This window comes from Poecilia reticulata, chromosome 23 (assembly GCF_904066995.2).
Source record: "Poecilia reticulata chromosome 23, P_reticulata-male-v2, whole genome shotgun sequence".
NCBI classification, from domain to species: Eukaryota; Metazoa; Chordata; class Actinopteri; order Cyprinodontiformes; family Poeciliidae; genus Poecilia; species Poecilia reticulata.
This window is the reverse complement of record NC_088852.1, coordinates 11,271,951-11,291,379: the sequence shown is the minus strand read 5'-3', so window position 1 is coordinate 11,291,379 and position 19,429 is coordinate 11,271,951. Positions and strand designations below refer to the sequence as shown.

Sequence of the window (19,429 nt, the reverse complement as noted above, 5' to 3'; positions counted from 1 at the left end):
CCTGTTCTGCTAGTTATTTTGATAATGGAACCGAAACGCACAGAATTGCACAACACCGTGTTGAAATTATAATTATTATTTTTGTTGGGTCATTCATTTGAACACATTTTGTTGATTTTTTTTTTTTGTTGATTTTTTTTTCTTTTTTAATAAAGTTACGAACGTTTTGACAATGAGTCAGAGGAGGACGTGCTGGTCTCAGTCTCCTGGCGGCGTTCAGTTTGTCACCTAATGCCGAGATTGACTCAAAACCTCCCGCGATCCACGTGTTGCACCGCTGCTCTAGCAAAGCACGAAGAGTTCAGAAACGATATGAAATGGGGAAAAAAGCTATTTAATAACTGATTAAGTCGTGTTTGAGATTGTTCTTTAAAAACGAATTTGTCACGGCTGATTAGTGGGTGCACTCACAGCTGCACAGTGACCCCATCAATTTTTTTACATCAGACAGCTGCTCCACTTTTTGCAGGAACTGCGTACCCCCGCTAAATCTCTTAGGGGTACGCAGTACCCGACCGTACCCCCTTACTGTCACCCCTGGATGGAACATCAGTGGACAAGGAGAGGATGATTTTCTTAGAGCTTCAAGTGGAGCTTCAAGTGGTTGAGTCAACCGACAGCGAGAAAATGTTTTTTTGTGTGTCTTTGTTCTTCCCACTATCAAAGGCCAGCTCTACTTCTTAAAAAAATAGGATGCTGTTTGACTGTTCAACTTGTCTATTTACTCTATTAATCTGTGGCACAGAATGATCACTCCCTGACTTAGTTGCTTGTCCCTGACTAGTTGCTGTACTTTGCCTCTCCAAAATTTTTAAATGTGATTTTTCCTTCTGTTAAAAGAACACACAAAAAAACTCATAGCTTCTATTAAAACTTAGTTGTTTTAAAAGTGCAATTTGAAAGCTGACTAGCAAACTAACCAGATAATGACAGGGATTATAAGCAATTAAAAATGACATTGGAATTTACCAAGAGTTAATATTTTTGCTTAACTTTATGTAGCAAAATCAAAATGATATACACTATTATTATACAGTTAGGAGCATTAGCAATATTGTATTTCTGTTTTAAATAATGAAAATTGTGTTATACATTTATTTCCACTTGTTCGTTCCCATTTAGGTCTATAGAAAACCCACTTCAGACTCCCTACAAGTGTAAAATTAAGACAGGATTAAAGTGAATACTCTGTATGCATAAAATGTTGAGGTAAAGCTATTCATTTACTACCACTTTTCAAATATATTAATCTAAATATGTTAATCATCTTTGGTAGTGTCTCCAGGCAAAGGCTGAAATATACATAGCTCTATATTTTACCTGTTATCTACACGCTATGTTTGGATCAGACGGCAGCAGTGTATATTGTCATTTACAGCAGGCGGTGATACAAGTCATAGGTGTGTTGTGCTACAGTGTGAGTTTCTAATTTAACCATGTATATCATTTCTATATGTAATACCTTTTACATTTTCGCCTGATTTACTATTTTTAGGTCAAGATCTTACATGGAGTATAAAACATTGAATTTATGTTTGATTTTACAGAAAAATTAAGACATTGTTCAATAACATTGTTTTTTTTCCTCTTTGTCACAAATAGAAAACTCCATTCATTATATTGCTGCTTTACTCTTATTGCATCCAACAGAAAAATAAAATCTTCCATTTTCAGTCGTTCTCACTCCACCCCAAAAGACAAACCAGTATGTTGCATGGTTGTTTAAGCATCGTCAAGTTAAGTATTTTACCTAATTTGTAAAAAAAAAAAAAAAAAGAAATGAAACAGAGATCTAGCCATCCAAGCAACTTTTGCAAAGGAGATGGGCAAATTGGCCGGACTCTATCGTTGCTACTGCAACAACTGTCAAAGATCAGAGAAACAGGAAAAAAAAAATGTTTCAGATGGCAAAAAAGTGCTGTTGTACAATGTGGAAATAGTTTTTTCTCTGCTTTTATGAGGATGAGTCTGACAGAGGCAAAAATAACAAAAAAAAGTATATAGGTGAGCATTACATCTGACGAGAGATGAAGAGGTGACAGCGGCTTTGGTTTAAATGTGCTGTTTCTTAAAGTCTGCTTTTATGCAGAAGTGCCACTTTGACAAATTTATGGAGGAGTAAGGGAGATGATCTCCGCATTTTGGGTTCACAGGGGAACGAGACGCTCAGAGTTATGCATATCGTTGAAACGGAAGGACTCCACTCTCTCCTAGTGGGATGACTTCGCTTCCAACTCGGTCGGGACGGGTTGGGCTGACGCTGTGCAGATTGTTTAAAGGTTCATGTGTCACTTTATGGTCAATAAAAGAACACCATCCACTGGGGGTCCCCAGAAGACGTTGGTGGTGTGTGCACGTACTCCCCATCGGAGCCAGGCACAGCTGGAAAGGGTAGAAGGGTGTGCGTGTGTTTGTGTGTTGAGGTGGGGATCATGACTGACTCCAGGCACTCAGCTACAGCTGACTTTGATTAATTGGCCCTGCATTCTTCTGTCTCTCCACTGACAGAAAGGTAGACAACATAGCAGTGCCGCACCACCAGTGATGATCCATCCCTTTTTTTCCCTTCTTCTTGTCTCACTCTTTCTCCATCCCTATCAGCGCCTCCATTCTTTATACTTGCTGTCAGCAGCTGAAGAAGACACACTCCACAGAGCTTTGCCGTGTTAGCTCAAATCACCAGGACACACAAAAGTACCTCCTAGAGAGGAGAAGGGCATAATGCAGTCCATTCTCTCTTGATGGAAGGTTCTGGATGTGCATAACCTACCAATATGGAAAAAAACAAAGTGAAGCTAACGGAAGTAAAAATCTCACTGGTTGCAATATCTTTCACTTTTATGACAGATTTAGCACAGCCTGCAAGTACCATGTGTCATATCTGAACTTTGTCTTTCAAATGGATAAACAGTTTGTTCTAAAGGCTTGGCTTTCAAGTGGCCTTACAGGAACTAGAGTAGCAGGCAGATGGTAAATTTTGGCATGCCACCATCGCAACAACTCTAAATCAGAGGAAGGAGTACACACCTGTCATAAGAAGAAAAGCATGGATTTTCTCTTTCTTATGTTTATACTGCCTGGATTGGCATTAGTAGACTGCTTGTGTAGCAGGGGATACACATTATGGTATCCAGTATGATGAACACGGGTTAGCTTTTCGTCATTGTACCTGTAGGTCGTAAAGAACTGATTAATTCTGTGCCTCAACTATTTCTGTGTTTGTCACTCACATGTGTAAGGGCTTTGTACAATTCAATTGTAATACGAATCACTTGATTAAATACAAATGGCAATTAAGTGTAAATTTGAATTAAGGGGGGAAAAAACTATTCAAACCAGCCTGGCTCTGTGTGAAAAAGTAATGACTATTAATTGCCAGTAAGTTTTTATAGTACCCAGAATTTGGTTTTGTCATCTGTGTGGATGAGTTATGGGTTTCTCTTCTTAGCAGAACTATTTTCATTCTGCACTTTTGGAAGATTTTTGAGCATGGACACACACAACAGAAACTTAGTTGGATTTAAGTCCACTTTGACTAGGCCATTCCCAATGTTTAATTTATTTCTCTCTTCAGAGGCGGGCTTGCAGGCTTGCTTTGGATTGTTGTGCTGCTTAAACACAGAGCGTTTGAGCTGACTGATAACCAGATCTTCTCCTTCATGATTTTCATGGAAGGGAACAGAAGTCTACTTTTCATCCATTTCTGCATGTTGTTCCAGTTCTGATGCCCCAATTAGCCCTAAGTTCAGCACACCACCACCAGCAGCTTTTATTGCTCTTTTTTCTGAAATTCTATTATCTTTATACAAGATGGAGCTGGACACACACCTTCCTATAACTTCAATTTTTCCCTCATCAGTCCACAAAATATTTTTGCAAAGAAATCTTGTGGACAATCTAGATTTTTTTTTTTACCTTCGAATTCTCACATGGACATAACTTTTGCCCAGTTTCTCTGGGAGTCCTGTTGCCCCTATGTTGATCCAGCTTCTTTTGTGACTTACCAGGTGAGCTACTCCACTGGGTCGCTAGGCTCTGCCATGAGGAGAGCCTGAGGAGCCTCAAGCACATCATCTGGGGGACAGCCACAAAATAGCAACTGCTCAAAATGTCAAAAGGAGTCAACTGGGATGTTTCAGACAACTGATTATGGTGTTTTGTGGAAGGATACCCAAAACTCACTGGGGCGATGGTGGCCCAGATGTGTCTTGGGACTGAGCTAAAGAGTGTCGCTGCAGAGATGAATGTCTTGGTTTCCATTGTGGATCTGTTAATCTTTGTTGTTAAAGAAGGAAGTAGGAGTTAAACATGCTTTGTTAAAATGCAATTAAGTGTAATATCTGCATATAAAGTTAGCATGTTTTGAAAAGTTTGATTGTTTAAAATCACTTCAGGTTTGCTGATTTACTTCTATCCTCATGGTGTGTTAGGCTTTGACTACCCGACAGGGAATACATGATGTTAACATGCAGAAACAAGTGCCATGAAAGCCTGCCAAGTCTCCCTCTCCTCCACCCCCCAGCCCCCAACAACCCTTTTCTTCCTCCTTTTCCTCCCATCCTTTATACCATCAGTGTTTAACCCTGCTCAATTTGCCCATCTGGATGAAACAATACTTGTGATCAGCGCATGTAATGGCACCTTATTAACCCCAATTACCACAATTAAAACCCTGCTGCCACTGGGCCCCTTTCAAGTCTTAATTAATCAGATGGCAGCCAAGAGGCCGCTCGGTGCCACCCCGTACGCGAGACGCGCTCGCTCGCTCACGCGCACCTTCTCCCCAGCCCTGACCGACCATGTGGCCTCACTAAAAAGCACATCTGGTGGAACAAAACGTCTCCATGCTGGCAGACAAATGCCTCGACTTTGCAAATGAAAAGACAAGCCTCTCTCTTTTGCTCTCTCTCTCTCTCCCTTTCCGTCTCTGTGATGTGGGTATAATGAACATTACAAGCCCCCTTGGCACAGTGCCTTATTGGGAGGGTTTGGAAAGCTGCCCAGTTTGTTCCTCGCTAATTGCTTAATTGATGCATTGTTTTTACTGATGATACGGATTTGCCCCCTCCCCTCTCCTCCCTTCCCTTCTTGCCATCGCACATGGATACTGATACAAAAGGAATTACACCCTATTAGCAAGTCATGGTCCCTTTCAGCAGACTGTATTAGAGACTTAAAACCATTGTGATGGCTTCCCTAATTGAGTGCAACCACTTGATGTAACATAATGTCATGTAAATAAAACCACTTCCCCCTCCTGCTCACGTTTCGTAAGCAGCTGCGAGAGACAAATGAATATCAGGCTGCTATAGCGCTAACAAGAGACCCGTTTATAGCCAGCGTAGGAATCGCTTAAAGATTACTCGCAGAGAGGCATTTTATTTGTTGGTTGGTGCATTAACTCTCATTGCTTTTCCCCATGGCAATAAAGTTGTTATGCAGATGGGGCCAGTCAGTGTAAATAGGAGGAATATGGCAATAGGCGAAGGCTGATGCAGGATTCCTACAGGGCTTAAAACCGTAAGTAACAAGTGGTATAGGGCTTCACCAAACCATTTATATAAAAATTAGTGGGAAAAAATGGGTAGCTTGCTCTAATTATTTAATTTTTAGGAGCTATGGGTGGCAGTGACATGACTTTACTACTTGAAATATTTACAAATAATTAACTCCGTCTTTTGTGTTGGCAAGGTGAAACGTGTTTTACCCTTCTTTCAGCTAGGAAATGTCGGAAATTATAGCATAAAATAGAATTCTGCATCCCAGAAGCGAAAACATGAATGAGACCATTGTTATTTCAGGTGTTGCATTATGGGTCATCTTTATTGTATCGTTGGTTTTGTGAGGCAGAGAACTGTTGGACAAATTAAGGATTTGACAACTTGAGGTAAAAAGTTGAAACTGTTATAGTGAATTTTGGCATTGATGCTTCCTTGCTGTTTTTTTTTAAAAAGCATACTCAAATTCATTTTTGCATAAACTGGCTTTGTTAGCTAATATTTGATGGCAACATGGTCATATTAAGTGACCAGAAGCTGAATTGAGCTTTGAATTAATTTCCCCGATCGCAATTTAAAGAATTTCGTCACATAACTTAACATTATGAAGCTGAGGATGTTGTATTTGAATCATTTAGATTTAATCCTGATTATAGATCTTAGTTTAGAACCTGCGTAAATATTGAAATCTAAGTTGGGCATCAAAGAGCTGGGTGTGTTTAAACATACATCCCCCAGATTTGTCAGTATGGATCTGGCCAACGCATAATTCTATATTACATGCAACCAGCGATAACTCTGGTCAATTCTGAACTTTCTCTGGCATCTCAATAACACAACAGTTTTTTTTTTTTTTTAACCACAACTTTTTAAATCCTCGCTATACCTTTATACTGGTTACCAAGTTCAAGGGGAGTTTAATTTAAACTCTAAGGGTTAAGTAAAGCAGCTTATTTGAAAGAAAGTGACTGCTTGTGGTTGTGCCTCTTAAGGGAGTAATGCATTCTTTTTCTATGGATCTCACTTTCCTCAAAATCCTGAGCTTGCACACACATACCCGGACGTGTCAACACACACACACACACACATACACACGCAGGCTTCTGCATATTCCTACTGATGTGTAGGATAAAGAGGATGTTTTCCCCTCTGTCTGTGTGTTTGTCCCTTGCAACCTCAGAGAGCAATCCCTCTATGAGGGCTTGCTGCCAAGAGGGGCCAGGAATCAGCCAGATGAAGGAGAGCCTGGTCCGTTGAGAGATATTGAAGATGCACACAGACACACACACACGCTGAGAAAAGCATGGTCACAAACAGGAATAGGTTTACACACCGTACACAAAAACTCACAAATACAGATACAAACATATATGTACACACACACACACACATGCGCACACAAACTTCAAGGCCTCAGAGAGAGTAAGCTAGAGAGAGTAGGATGTTATTTATTCATCAGTCTTTGTTGTAGTCAGGAGGCAACAAGCCCCCAGAGCTGTAAACACACAGAAACACGGGCCTCAGTGAGCCTCAACCCTGGGAATAACAAGCGGTCCCTGTATACAAGCAGGTGCACACGCTTGTTTGGGATGCCGGTGCAAGCACATATACGAGTTCGGGTTTGTCAAGAGCCCGGCGCGGCAAAGACGAGACAATATCCTCCTTGGGGCCGAAGAAAGATGGAGAGAAAAAAAAAAAGCAGAGCACAATTCAGAACAGGCTCACAGCAATCTAAAGGGCGTATGTAAAGGACTGTTACAAAATCACAAAAGAAGAGAAGATGTGATTTTGGAGCATGATGAATTGATTTTTTTTTTTTTTTTTTGTACTTCACATTCACTTTGTCTGAATATTAATTGAATCAGGCGAGAAACTATGGGATGGAGGGCCAGACAGGCAGGGAAATAATCAGTCTGATAGGGGGAGAAAAAACGGAAGCAAAATTTGCTAAAAGACTGGGGACTGGCATTCCTGCTTAAAAATAGCACAACCTGCAAAAAGATTTTTTTTTTTTTTGTGCTTTCCAGAAGAGAACTAGATGGTGCTAGTATCTACCTTAAGGTTGAAAAAAGAGGGTGAAATGTTTAAAGACGACACGTTTTTAAATAAGTGAAAAATGGAGCGTAAGATCGATAGCTAGATCGGTGCTTTGTGTGCAGTCATGTGGATGATGTATTGCTCTGTCATGGTGTAGACAGACAGGTACAGATTACTGTTTTGTACTCCATTTTCTGGTCAATCTATACCTTCCTACCTTAGTCTATGGACTAAAGCTTTGGGTAGTGCCTGAAAGAACGAGACTATGGAAGCAAGTGGCCAAAATGAGTTTTCTCAACATATGATGTCTGGACTAGAGAGAGGCTGAGAAGCTCAGTTACGCAGGTGGGGCTCCGTTCAGAGCCTCTGCTCCTCCTCAATGAGAGAAGCCAGGTGAGAGGACATCTGGTTAGGACGACCTCCAGTGTCAATTAAAATAAATCCCAACCTGGTTTTGTCACCATCTCCTATGATCAATAGCAACTTTGCATGGATGTGTTACTGAAACAGAACAAGGTTGGGAAAAAATGAGACTGAAGGATCAATCGCAAAAATACCATAAAACGTCATTGCTGTCCTATTAAAAGATATATCTACAAGGTTTCCAAACTCCATAACACTAAAAATGTGTTCCTAACAGGTTTTAAATAATCTCAAAACATACTGAAAGTTTCTGTTCTGAATTGAGAATCGGTTGCCGTAGGGCCACCCAGAGAGAACTCCGTGGTACACAGGGAACCAGTACTACCAGTCAGGTCTACAGGGATTTGCTCCAAACATCTGTTCACCACCACCTTGATTGTGTTTGTGAGCACTTTCCCCGCTTGCGTGTTTGTGCTGAACGTGGCTGTTTCCGCGTGTTTTCATCGCTCTAACTGCTTCCCGATTCATCTCGTGATTTCTGCCACTCCAAGCACCCTCTCTCTCAATGCTCTGTGACCGAACACCTGCCGCACAGTAACCGTTTAATGAGCAGCCCACCTGGGGGGTGAGGGGGTGGCGGCGCAGGGGGTGGTGTATGTAGCAGTAGTGGGAAGAGGAGGAGGAAGGGTATTATGGATCTTTATTTTCTTTTTCCTCCGCTGCTTCACCTCTGCCGAGTTAAAAGCCGTCAAGTATCTCTCCTCTACAAATGCAAGATGGTGTTTGGCTTTGATTAGCTCCGCGATCGCCGAGCAGACGCGAAGCATGAGTGATGCATTAGGAAGACGAGGCACACATCCAAACATGCTCTTATATTCATGAGATTGTCATCATAGTTTACATGAACGGCATATTTACCATTTTCCAAAGGAGGGGGGCAAAAAAAAAAAAGAAAACAACAAATGGATGTCCTCCATGGCATTCCAAGACGGGAGTACCCACTCTTTCCATTATTCCCTCTCATCTCCACTGCTCTCTACTTGTTTTCACTCCTCATTATTACTTGGCTTGTGTCGGGGGGGTATGAATGCACTTGAGCCCGTGTGTGTCTAGTGTGCTGTATTTTGGGCAGAGGTGATTTGTAGCCCGGGCCTCGGCTACAATGCACACTTCAAAAGACCCTTCAGGACGCCGTGCGGTCATCTGTGGCCCCGTGATGTCAGCGGGGCGAATTTCTGCTCCGCGCGGCATTAACCTACCATTTCACTCATCCTTCATACATTATGTTCTTTGAATTTATGTACCTAATTAGGCCTCTGGGTTTACTCAAGCTGACTCTCCAATTTATTTGGCACATGTTCACTAAGGTACAAGCATTTTTTTAATCTTTTTTTCAGCTCCTTGCAAAAATACTTACAAGCCTTGAACTTTTCACATTTTGAAACCTTCAACGTATATTTATCAGGATATCATGTGATGCACGTTCGTTTTTTTCTCCATCGGAAAATCTGACATGTATTTAGCTCCCTTTTTTTGTGTTGATGCTTCTTGTGCCTCTTTTCTAGATGGTAATCTAGATGGCGTGTATAGTTTTAGCTCAGTAATTAATCCAAGGCCTCAGAAGTTTGATGGAGGACATTAGTTATGCAAACAGCACCCTGAAGACCAGTGAACCCACAAGACAGATCAGGAATAAAGTTGTGGAAGTTTTTAACAGTGTAGGACAAAAAAGAAACATTCCAAGCTTTCAACATCTCTTAGGGTTAGGCCATTTACTTCAACTTAAAGGTCAGACAATGTAAAGCATGAATTAGATAGGCATCCAACACAATCATGCAAACTCTGACATGTGAAAGAAAGCCTCACCAAGATGACTGTCGGCCATCAAATCTGACACTTTATGAAAGAGTAATTATTAACTTGTTAAAGAAAAACTGACCTAAAACTCACATTTACATTCTACTACAAGCCATGTAAGACACACAGCAAATATGGAAGGAGGTGCTACGACCAGATGAAAACATCTTTAGATTTTTTTTTGCCTAGCTCAAAGTGAAAATATTTTCCCCAAAGCAATACACAAGTTTCAGTAGATTCCATCTTTCTTTCCCACCAGTAAAAGTATTTTATTTGACACTGAAAAGCCTCCAGACTGACAAATGCCCTCATAATATTCTGACAGCTGATCAAATGGGCCAATTTTATTTGTACATACACCACTGAAACGCTTACGCCAAGACAAGTTATGTCCTAAAGGAACGCCTGTAAGTGGGGTGGTGGGGGGTGGGGGGTTCCAAACAGTCACAATCAATTAGCAAACCAGATACATCCAATTAACTCGGATATTAGGATTTAACTGCACATCGGAGAGGGGAGTTTTACAAACGGTGAAATATTGATGATGTTTGTGTAAATGCCGTTTGCTTGTGCCTCTTTTAAACTCTTTATAAATTCTAATGCGGGGTCTTTCGGACTACCCGCTGTTTGGGTTTGTTCCCGTTTAATGCAGAAGGGCGGGGAAGCGATGAGCAAATAAGCAAAGGCCTGCAGAGATTGCTAAGTCACGCTCTGAAGTGCAAATGAGCTTCTTCCTCTTTTGGTTCTGCGTGTTGAAACCAAACACGGATATTTATATATTAGCATACATGTCAGAGCTGCAGCTAAGAGAAACACATCAGCTAGTAAAACGAGGCCCCTTAATGAAATTAGTCCTCGGTTCTGCAAATTTTTTGCGGCACCATTAGTGCCGTGTGATATTCCAGGGCACCGTCGCTCACTAATGACCTGAAAACTCAACCGACAAAGTGTTGGCCGGGCGAAAAAAGTTGGACGAGCCGACACCACGAGACGATTATATGAAAAAAGAAAGTATTACTCCCAGCTGCCTGTCCGACTTGCACACACTGCGCCGCGTTTGAATTAACCGACTGTCAGTGTTTATATTTGGGCCGAACTTTGCTGGAACCCTTTCACCTTCTGAAAAAGCCGCTGGCACAGCTTGACCGTCTTTTTCCTCTCTGCTGGAACAGCTTGAGTCGAGGTCTGATTAAAAAGCGCAGACATTGGCTGCGCCTTCCTGGGAGGTAAGAGCTAGCTAGGAGCTCGGGCCTGGGGGGCCTCGGGGAAATAAAGATTCGAATCGGAGCTGATTTGAGTAGATGAAGATGGAGCAGTAATTACAGACATTCCCAGATCTCAGCAGTAGATCCGGCGAGCCCAGACCCTTCGGCTTACAGGGAGGGTGATAAAGATGGAGCCCTGTGTATTGGGCGGGTGAGGCGTGCTGGATGATGAAGGAAGTGGGGAGTTACTCTGTCACTGATCCATAAAATCACATGAAATTGGACCCAGGGTAAGTCACTAACTGCGTGACATCTCCTGTCACGGTACCAAAATAAATGTATGCCATTTGAAACAGAACAAAGCAACTGTTCTGTATGTGTTACCAATGTAATTATGATTTCGGCGCATGCCTTTTTCCTCCCCCCCCCACACCTCTTGCTGTTATTAAAAATCATATTAGTTAAGCCTTTTGAGAAACCTCCACGATTCCTCTTAATTCTCGTATTTCTCTGGGCTATAAAAGAGAATCAGTCCACTCCTACCTTTCCAGAAGTTGTGATATTAAAAATTGTGGTTGTTTCTTCTTTCTTAAAGGTGCATCATGATTTGAATCGCCATTCCGCCAAACCCCCCAGACCTCCGTGCCTCCTTCGGGGTGACATTTCAGACGGGCCCTGAGGGCGACTGGAGGGAAGACATTGAACAAGGTAATTGCGGCGAGATTTCTTCTCACTAAATTAACCTCTGCTCTCAAATTCATTGGCAGCACCTGGCTCTGCTGTTCCCACGCTCAGGTGCAACAGGAAGGAACTGTATTGTCACATTTTACGAGACTCTGTACTTTTTGTCTGTTCTCATTTGGCCTTCAAATCTCTTTTTTTTTTTAGGAGATTTGGAGAAGTCTAAACACCTTTAGGAGTTTTTGGAACCATTTTAACCTTTCATCAGAACAAACAAATTGTTTTTTGTACCCTGTTGGTGTGTAAGTAACCAAGAACATGGCTTCTTTGACAACCTGGCTCATACCTACAGTCAGATCAAATAGATGCAAAGTTTATTACTGGAAAAAAAAAGAGGAGAACTGCTGTTTTATTTTGACTATTTTGCCAAATTCAAAGTTTTTGGCAAGCCTAATAAAGATTTTAGAAAGTCTGCAAATCAAAACTTGAAAAATCAAAACGTTCTGATTTGTGAGATGCTCGAAAGACGAGTATCCCACGACATAAGGCTTTAAACATAAACTCACAGTATAACAATTATTGATAACTCTATTATAATCTGAGTAGGTCAGATTATCCAGAATCTCTGGAATCTGAAAATTATTTTAAAACTTGTGTAAACGTCTCTATCAGCGGGGGAGGTCTGTGGAATCACTTCAAAAGATAGTATGCATAATTATTTTTACACTATAGATAGTTGGATCCTTAAAGGGATCCCTTCTTTTAGAGTCTTAGTCTCTTTCTCTGCTTTCAATTTAATGGTTGTTATAATATTGTCTATTATTCTGCCGCCATCAGTTATGAAATAAAAACGGCTCAAGATGTATCCCTTGCTTTTAGCACCGCTCACCTAAAGAATCTGACCCCACGCAGGCATCCTTGAGAACTAAATGGCTGGCCTTTACAGTATGCTAGAGCAACAGTGTAGCGATCCAAATGTGTGCAATATTAATATTTAAGAAGAATTTTAAGGCATGACAAAACTATTTGGACCCGTGAACTTGACCCACTCTTAACTTTTCCGTTCGCTGCTGGAGAAAGGAGAGATAAATGGATACGCTTGAAACCTTTTCTATCAGCCCGAGTCCTCTGTATGGCACATTAAATTATCTGGGGTTCATTTAGCGGGGCCGGCCTAATGTTCAAGTGTCTCTTTTTCCTGGTTGTGTAACTGAATTATGTCGGACGGTTCTGAATAAACATCAATCTCCGCGCCCGCGCCTCTTGATATGATGATCGGCCGAGTCGTAAAGCGGAAGACAGCTGGTGGTGGTGGTGGGGGGAACGTCTGCTCAGGCCGGGGATGGACAGTCAGCGCGTCGTGATTTACACTGCATCTGGCATTTTGGCCCACCGCTGGGGGAAGAGTATCAGTCAGATTTATTTGACTTTTCTTTCCGGTCTTCCTCCTCTCTTCAGCTCTTTTCTCAGCTTTCTGACAGGCCCTCAAGTCATTCTGGTGTGTCTATACATGTAAAAGTCTCCTGTTTCTTCTACCTTCTTCCTTTTCATGCTTTTCGTCTTCTGTTGAGGCACCGCCAATTTACTGGTGGAAACAGGAGACGGGAAACGGCCAGTGTCAGGTAAGTTTTTATGAGTAATTTGCCGTTTGCTTCTTTACCTTACCAGCAGGTGAATAAACTTCGTCTATAAAGCGTCTTTTACAGACAGAAACTCACAAACCACTGTTCAACACAAATCACGTTCAGGCCGTACACACATTACTACTCTCAATCATGCATTCACCCGGCAAGCACCTCATGGCCCAGGTCCCATCATCCCTTACCACGCCAATTTGCGAATCTGCTTATGATAATGGCCCGATCATAACGGGGCAGGGCTGCGTTGAAATGAGATCGCTTGCGACAGTGCTGACCTTTCAGCAGAGGCAAGAGTGGTAAAGCTGCCGCACCATAACAAGGTCTGTTGAGTAAGCAACTTACAAGCCAAGGTTACAGTTCCTGGATTAGAAAAAAAAAATTGTATTTGAGAAATGGGAGGAAGGGTGTGTGTGTGTGAGAGAGAGAGAGTGCAGAGAGTGAGGGAAATAGAGACAATGTTCTGATTGTGATTTCTCAAGTCAATTAACTTTGTGTGTGCGCCCGCTGTGGACGTTTTGCTGATACGGACGGTTTTACTGTCGGAACGTGCAGGACACTGACGGGCGGGAGGAGGCACGGCTTGATGTAGACGATCTTTTCGCATGAGACGGAGAAGCATCAATCTTAGCCGCGTGACTCTGAGTCCTTCGACTGAAATCCACCCTTTTATCCATTCGAGTAGGACAGATGCAAAATAGTGTTTGTTCAGCACAATATATGCTAATGTTAATATGAGTGGGGCGGAAATGACACATTTCCGCATCTACCGCCTTCTATATTAATAGATAAAGAAAAATAAAGCTTTTGTTTAGCAAAGAGATTTCTTTGATGAAGTCCTGGACAGGAATAAATCTATTTCAGGCAAAAGCAAGAAATGTTTGAAAAAGAAAATGGTTACCAAAGTTAATACGGAATATAAATTATGAAGATTATGAAAATCTACGTTAGACAAAGTAAAATCCAACACAATTCACTAACGGAAAAGAAAAGCATTCAGTATTATTTTGAAGCTTATTTTAAAAATGTGAAAAAGACAATGGCAGTTTTGTCAAACTGCATTTTCCTTCACCAAACATTTAAAAGCCTCTTAATATTGAACCTGGTTCCATAAATCCAACTATAATTCAGCAAACAAGTTTGAGATATGAGAAGACAAGTTACAGTTGCAAAACTTTTGCAATTAAGCAGCAACATAAGTATCTTTCCTCTGATTTATGATGTCACATCCTAAAGATTTTCACATCTTATAATCGGGAGTCTGATAGTCTCACAGAGGAGATATTTTACTAACTTTTTTTTTGTTTATTTTTCCTGCACTGCAAATGAAAAAAAAAAAGCTTTATCTCTGTTTTTTGTTTTGTTGTGTTTTTAACAGAAAACAAAACTTCTAAGTGAGCCTCAAAGGGGTTTTTTGTATTCAGCCAAGTATTATATGAAGTACAGATATATTGCAATGTAATGCATGGCTGGAAAAATTATTTTTTAACAAAATGGGTAACAATGGTTGTTACTTGAGGGCCACAATACAGGCTGAGGTCAGCAAACTCCATATGTGATTTTTATCCCTGTTTGTATTCCCAACCATCAAAATTGAACAATAATATGCAGCATGCTGTACTGCAAATAATTATTCGTACCTTACCTTTGACTTAAGTTGATAAGCATTGAAGAGTTGGCCTGGACAATATTAAGAAAATATATTTATGAAATTATTGCCTGAAATTTGCAGGCATTAACATTTGTGTCAGGTGTGGGCATCTTATGCAGCAAGACTCCGTCCAGTAGGTTGGAGATTCTATTGGCATTCAACATGTGTATCCATGACAGCTGGATATAGCACATACTGCAATCCGTACATTCTTTTGCAATATTATTAATGTACACACTGATATTGAAATATAACTCGGATAGATTGCTAAAAACTCTACATTTGTTTAGCTTGAGCCATAATAGTGCAACAGCTTGGTTTAATGGTCCAAACCAAGCTGTTGGAGGTTGGTCTTGTAAAAGTGATGGCATAATAAACATATAAAGTGTTTGTTTTTTTAATTGTAATTGGTCCCTGTCCCAACATATATGTATACATTTACTTACAAGTTTTGCTCTGTGGCTCCAGGTATTTCAATACATGGCTATATGGTCATACACACTCTCACAGAACCCCGTACACAAACACACATTCATTGCAGTTTTTTTTTTTGATGCTTTGGCCCACTCCATAAATAATACAGCTTCCTTTGGCCTTGCTGACAGGATCTGTAATGGAGTTTGCATCACCAGTTCGAGTGACTGACCAGGTGACTACCCACTTGACTGACTGTTTTATCTAACTGGTAGAGCGTGAAGCAGCCAGATCACTTTTACCCTTGTGCCTGACAACAAGCGAGGGCAGCTGAGACTCGGCGTGCCAAGTTTGTGTATTTCTTCATGTGTCACTGTCTCTCTGTTGGGCTGCATATGTGAACATGTTGAGCCCGTCTCCCGGCCTAAGCGTGCGTCTGCCTGGGCAGTGACAAAAACAGAAGCGTGAGGCGAACACAATCAATCTTCATTTGGTAATTTATGAAGGAGTTCGGTTGTCAGGTATCCAGCGGTGTCTTGTACAACTCATTCTGCTGTGATGGGAGGCAAGGGGAGGGGGGGGGTGCTGGGTGAAGGGATTGTGGGGGGGCTACCCCAGGATATCAGCGCCTCCTGTCACCTCCCCTCCCTCCTCATCGGCCCCTCTTATGCAGCCCCTGCTGCCGTCAGCAGCCCAGAGGCATAGCGCAGAGAGAAAGGGAGACGAAGGACGAAGTGAGAGAGGGGAGCCAGGCAGGATTAACCCTGTGGCCACTCATGGCAGGTGCTGAAGCAGCCACGCATCCAGCCTCATTAAGGAAAGGGATAGAGGGCAGCGTGACAACAAACACAAGTGGGAGGCTGAGAATGTACATACTCTACCTACCGAATACATACACACTCACATCCATTAAAGGCATGTGCAGTGCCTTAGAGACTGGCACCTACATGGGGAAAAGCTGACACTTTGCAGGTTGCCTGTACATTTTTCTCTCATTTCCTTTTCTGTCCCTCCTTATTTTTCACCCTGGCTCTCATATTATCCGCTTACTATATTTGTTTCGACTCAATTACCCAGGCTGCTTCCTTTGAATCATGTGACTTCAGCCCCAACTGTCTTAAACCTTGTTTGAGAACGCGTCAAGTGTGGCACAACCGCAAACCCACCAAGATATGTCCGTCCATCTAAGATGACAGGCAGGCCAAGGGGACCACTAGTCAGAAGAGGAGCCAAGAGGCCCAACAGAGCTTCAGACGAGCAGCAGAGTCACAGCTCAGGTAGCAGAATAGGTCAGAACAACGAATATAAATTGTGGAGTCCACGAAAATGCCTTGATGAAAGCCATTCCAGAATAGGAAGTCCTATTTAAAGTTTGCCTGATGCGATAGGACACAAAAAGTGCATGGACCAAACTAAGTACATGGTGATGCAGGAAAAATACCCGTTAGAGGCTCAACACTGGTCGAGTTTCACTTTCCAGAGGGGAAACGACCGCAAGCATACAGCTGGAACTACAAATGGTGCCAGGTTCCTGTTCTCCATAGAGTCCATCATTTTTGCATGTTTCTCTCTGTCAACAAAGCTGCATTACAAAATTAAGTAATTAGCAAGACTGTAGACCCCGAGTGAATGGGAAGGTAATTCCGTTTGTTAAGGTATTTTGGACTTGGGACACATAAAAGGAAGTTGCAGGATTTCCGCCCCAGAGGACAAGAGTGTGATAATCCTGGTTAAGAACAAATACTTTCTTATGTTAGAATGGCTCAGACAACTCTGAGGTGTGAGAATCCTTGTTAAATGGCGTTTTAACTAAAACTCTGAGGTGAGACGTTTAACTGAAGTCCTACAAGGGGTGCAGGTTTGAATGTTTTTATCTTTTTAACCTTTTTTTTTTTCTTTAAAAAAAATTCTTTGTTTATTCACTGTCACATGCTGTTTTTATTTTAATTAGGTAAAGCACTTTGAAATGCCTTGCTGCTGAAATGTGCTATACAAATAAAATTTGATTGATTTATTGATTGTGACAAGATGTTGACAAATTACATACCACTATTCTGGCTTGCCTAATTTGTGAGAACATTTAAATCTATAAATGTGCAAAGTATTGTAGAGACTCACCTCTTTCTGGATAATACAAGAACTGAAAACCAGATATGTTTGTCTGGAATACAAAACTCAAACAAAATACATTAGTTTGTAATTTTCTAGGGTAAAAATGTGAAAACTTTCTAAGGTTTTAAATCCTCTTGCAATTTAATGTATTACTGGATGTAGTCAGTATTATTTTGAAATCATGAAAACCCACAAAAAAATTAGCAGGTCATTCTGTTTGTAGCTCAGATGTTTAAGTCAAATCATGTTTAATTCCAATATTAGCTATTTTTGAGGTCTCAGATTTTATTAACTTTATGATGTTAGCCGAGAATGCATTGCTGGGAAAAAAAAATCTATTTCCACCAGTTTCAGCATCTGTGTAGTTACATCATCTTTGTTCAAGTTGAATGTGTTAATGAGCCTGAAGCTGGGCCTCCCTCGTGAATCAAAAAATTATAGGAAAAAGACAAAATTCACTCTGATCTTTAACTTCAAATTCTTCCTATTAGCTCATCTGTTAACCCACATCGGTGCAATACTTTATCAGCTGATTAAAGATTGAAATGTGCTTTTAGGAGACAGTTCTTTTTTTTTTTTTTTTATTTAAACTGTCCTGAGAAAGTCTTCTGGTTCCCTTTTCCCATCAAATTTCTGGACAGTCCATCCTTGTAATGACATTTTGGGGTGTAAATTATTGAAGCCACTTAGCAGCACTTTGGGCCAGTTTCTCCCCAGTTGGTGTCTTTGATTTGGGAAAACGGGGGCTGATTTGTGAACGATAGCCCAAGGCTAGTCAGCCTAGGGCTAGCTCGGGGGGGACACTGGCCTCCGAGCCCCTCCTGGCCCCAGGGATGTATGGTCTGGCCATGGCCGCTAGGCCTTCCGGTTTCCAAAAAAGAGAGTGTTTGCCTCCTTACCTCTATCTGCCACGCATCTGGAAAGGGAGTTGTCTTGAAGGAGTGCCTCCGCAGAGAGTCTCCAGATGAGACGGCGTTTCTTCCCTCTGCCATTCGCCTCCGTCTTCTGTGGTAGCCTGTGCAATTTGTCGGTCGACCTGCCAAGAGGAGAATGCAAATCCTCACTGGAGGAGATGATTTAAGGCCGTGGCACAGACTTTCTCTGAGTGTATGTGTGTGCGCGTGTGTGTGCCCAGCAGTCTTTTCTTTATCAGCCTAACTAGATACCTGTCATCAAGACCTCAGCGTATCATTGAGGGTATGTGGATGTGTGTAATGCGTCATCTTCTTGTGATGGTGGCACGTTGCTTTGGCTTCCCCTCTGTCTTTGCGTAAAGACACGACCCTCCTTCACTGCTCATCAACCCACTGCTGCTAATTTATAGACAGACATAAAATGTCTCCACCTTCCTACCTTCTACCGTCAATTCCGTGGGAAGCGCAAGTGTGACAAAATAGGACACAAGACATTAACCATGCAAAAGTTTTCTCGGTCTTCCCTCCTGCATCTTCCTTGTTTCCTACTTCCTCTATTTCTCTGTACAATATACACCGACTGGTCACCTTATTATGTACTTTATTCCGATGGACCTAGTTTGTCATACCTGGGTTAGGGTTGTAATAATTTGCATTTGTGGTCATTTTTAGACAACTTGTTCAAATACAAAGTTATGCTTTCTTATGTTTTGTAATTCTCATTCCTAGTATACATTTGTACATAATGAGAGGTTTTGTACTCACTCTCTGACAGCCAACAACTTAAAATATTCCTGTATTCTGAAAAAAAGAAAAAAAAGTGATTTCATGACTTCATTACATATTGTGGTCATCATGATTTGAGCATTAAACAAATTTTTATGTTATGAAATTGCTAAAAAAAAAAAAAAAGAAAAGGAAAAAAATCAATGTAAAACATCTATAGAAATGGGGTTTTACACAAAGTTTGTGGACAAAATATAAAATAAGGCAAATTGTATGTTAAACTGAAGCATTTTATTTTCACTAAATTGATGCAAACACTACACATTGTAGAAAA

At 41.3% G+C, this 19,429-nt stretch overlaps 1 long non-coding RNA gene across 2 annotated transcripts in view; it reads left to right on the top strand.

Moving 5' to 3' along the window:
* LOC103459465 (uncharacterized) overlaps nucleotides 1-19,429 on the top strand; it is a 142,205-nt gene that overhangs the window by 76,264 nt on the left and 46,512 nt on the right. For both annotated transcript variants that reach the window (XR_014086059.1, XR_532747.2), the window contains one exon: nucleotides 11,556-11,668. This is a non-coding gene — a long non-coding RNA (uncharacterized LOC103459465). The remainder of the gene's footprint in view (nucleotides 1-11,555; nucleotides 11,669-19,429) is intronic.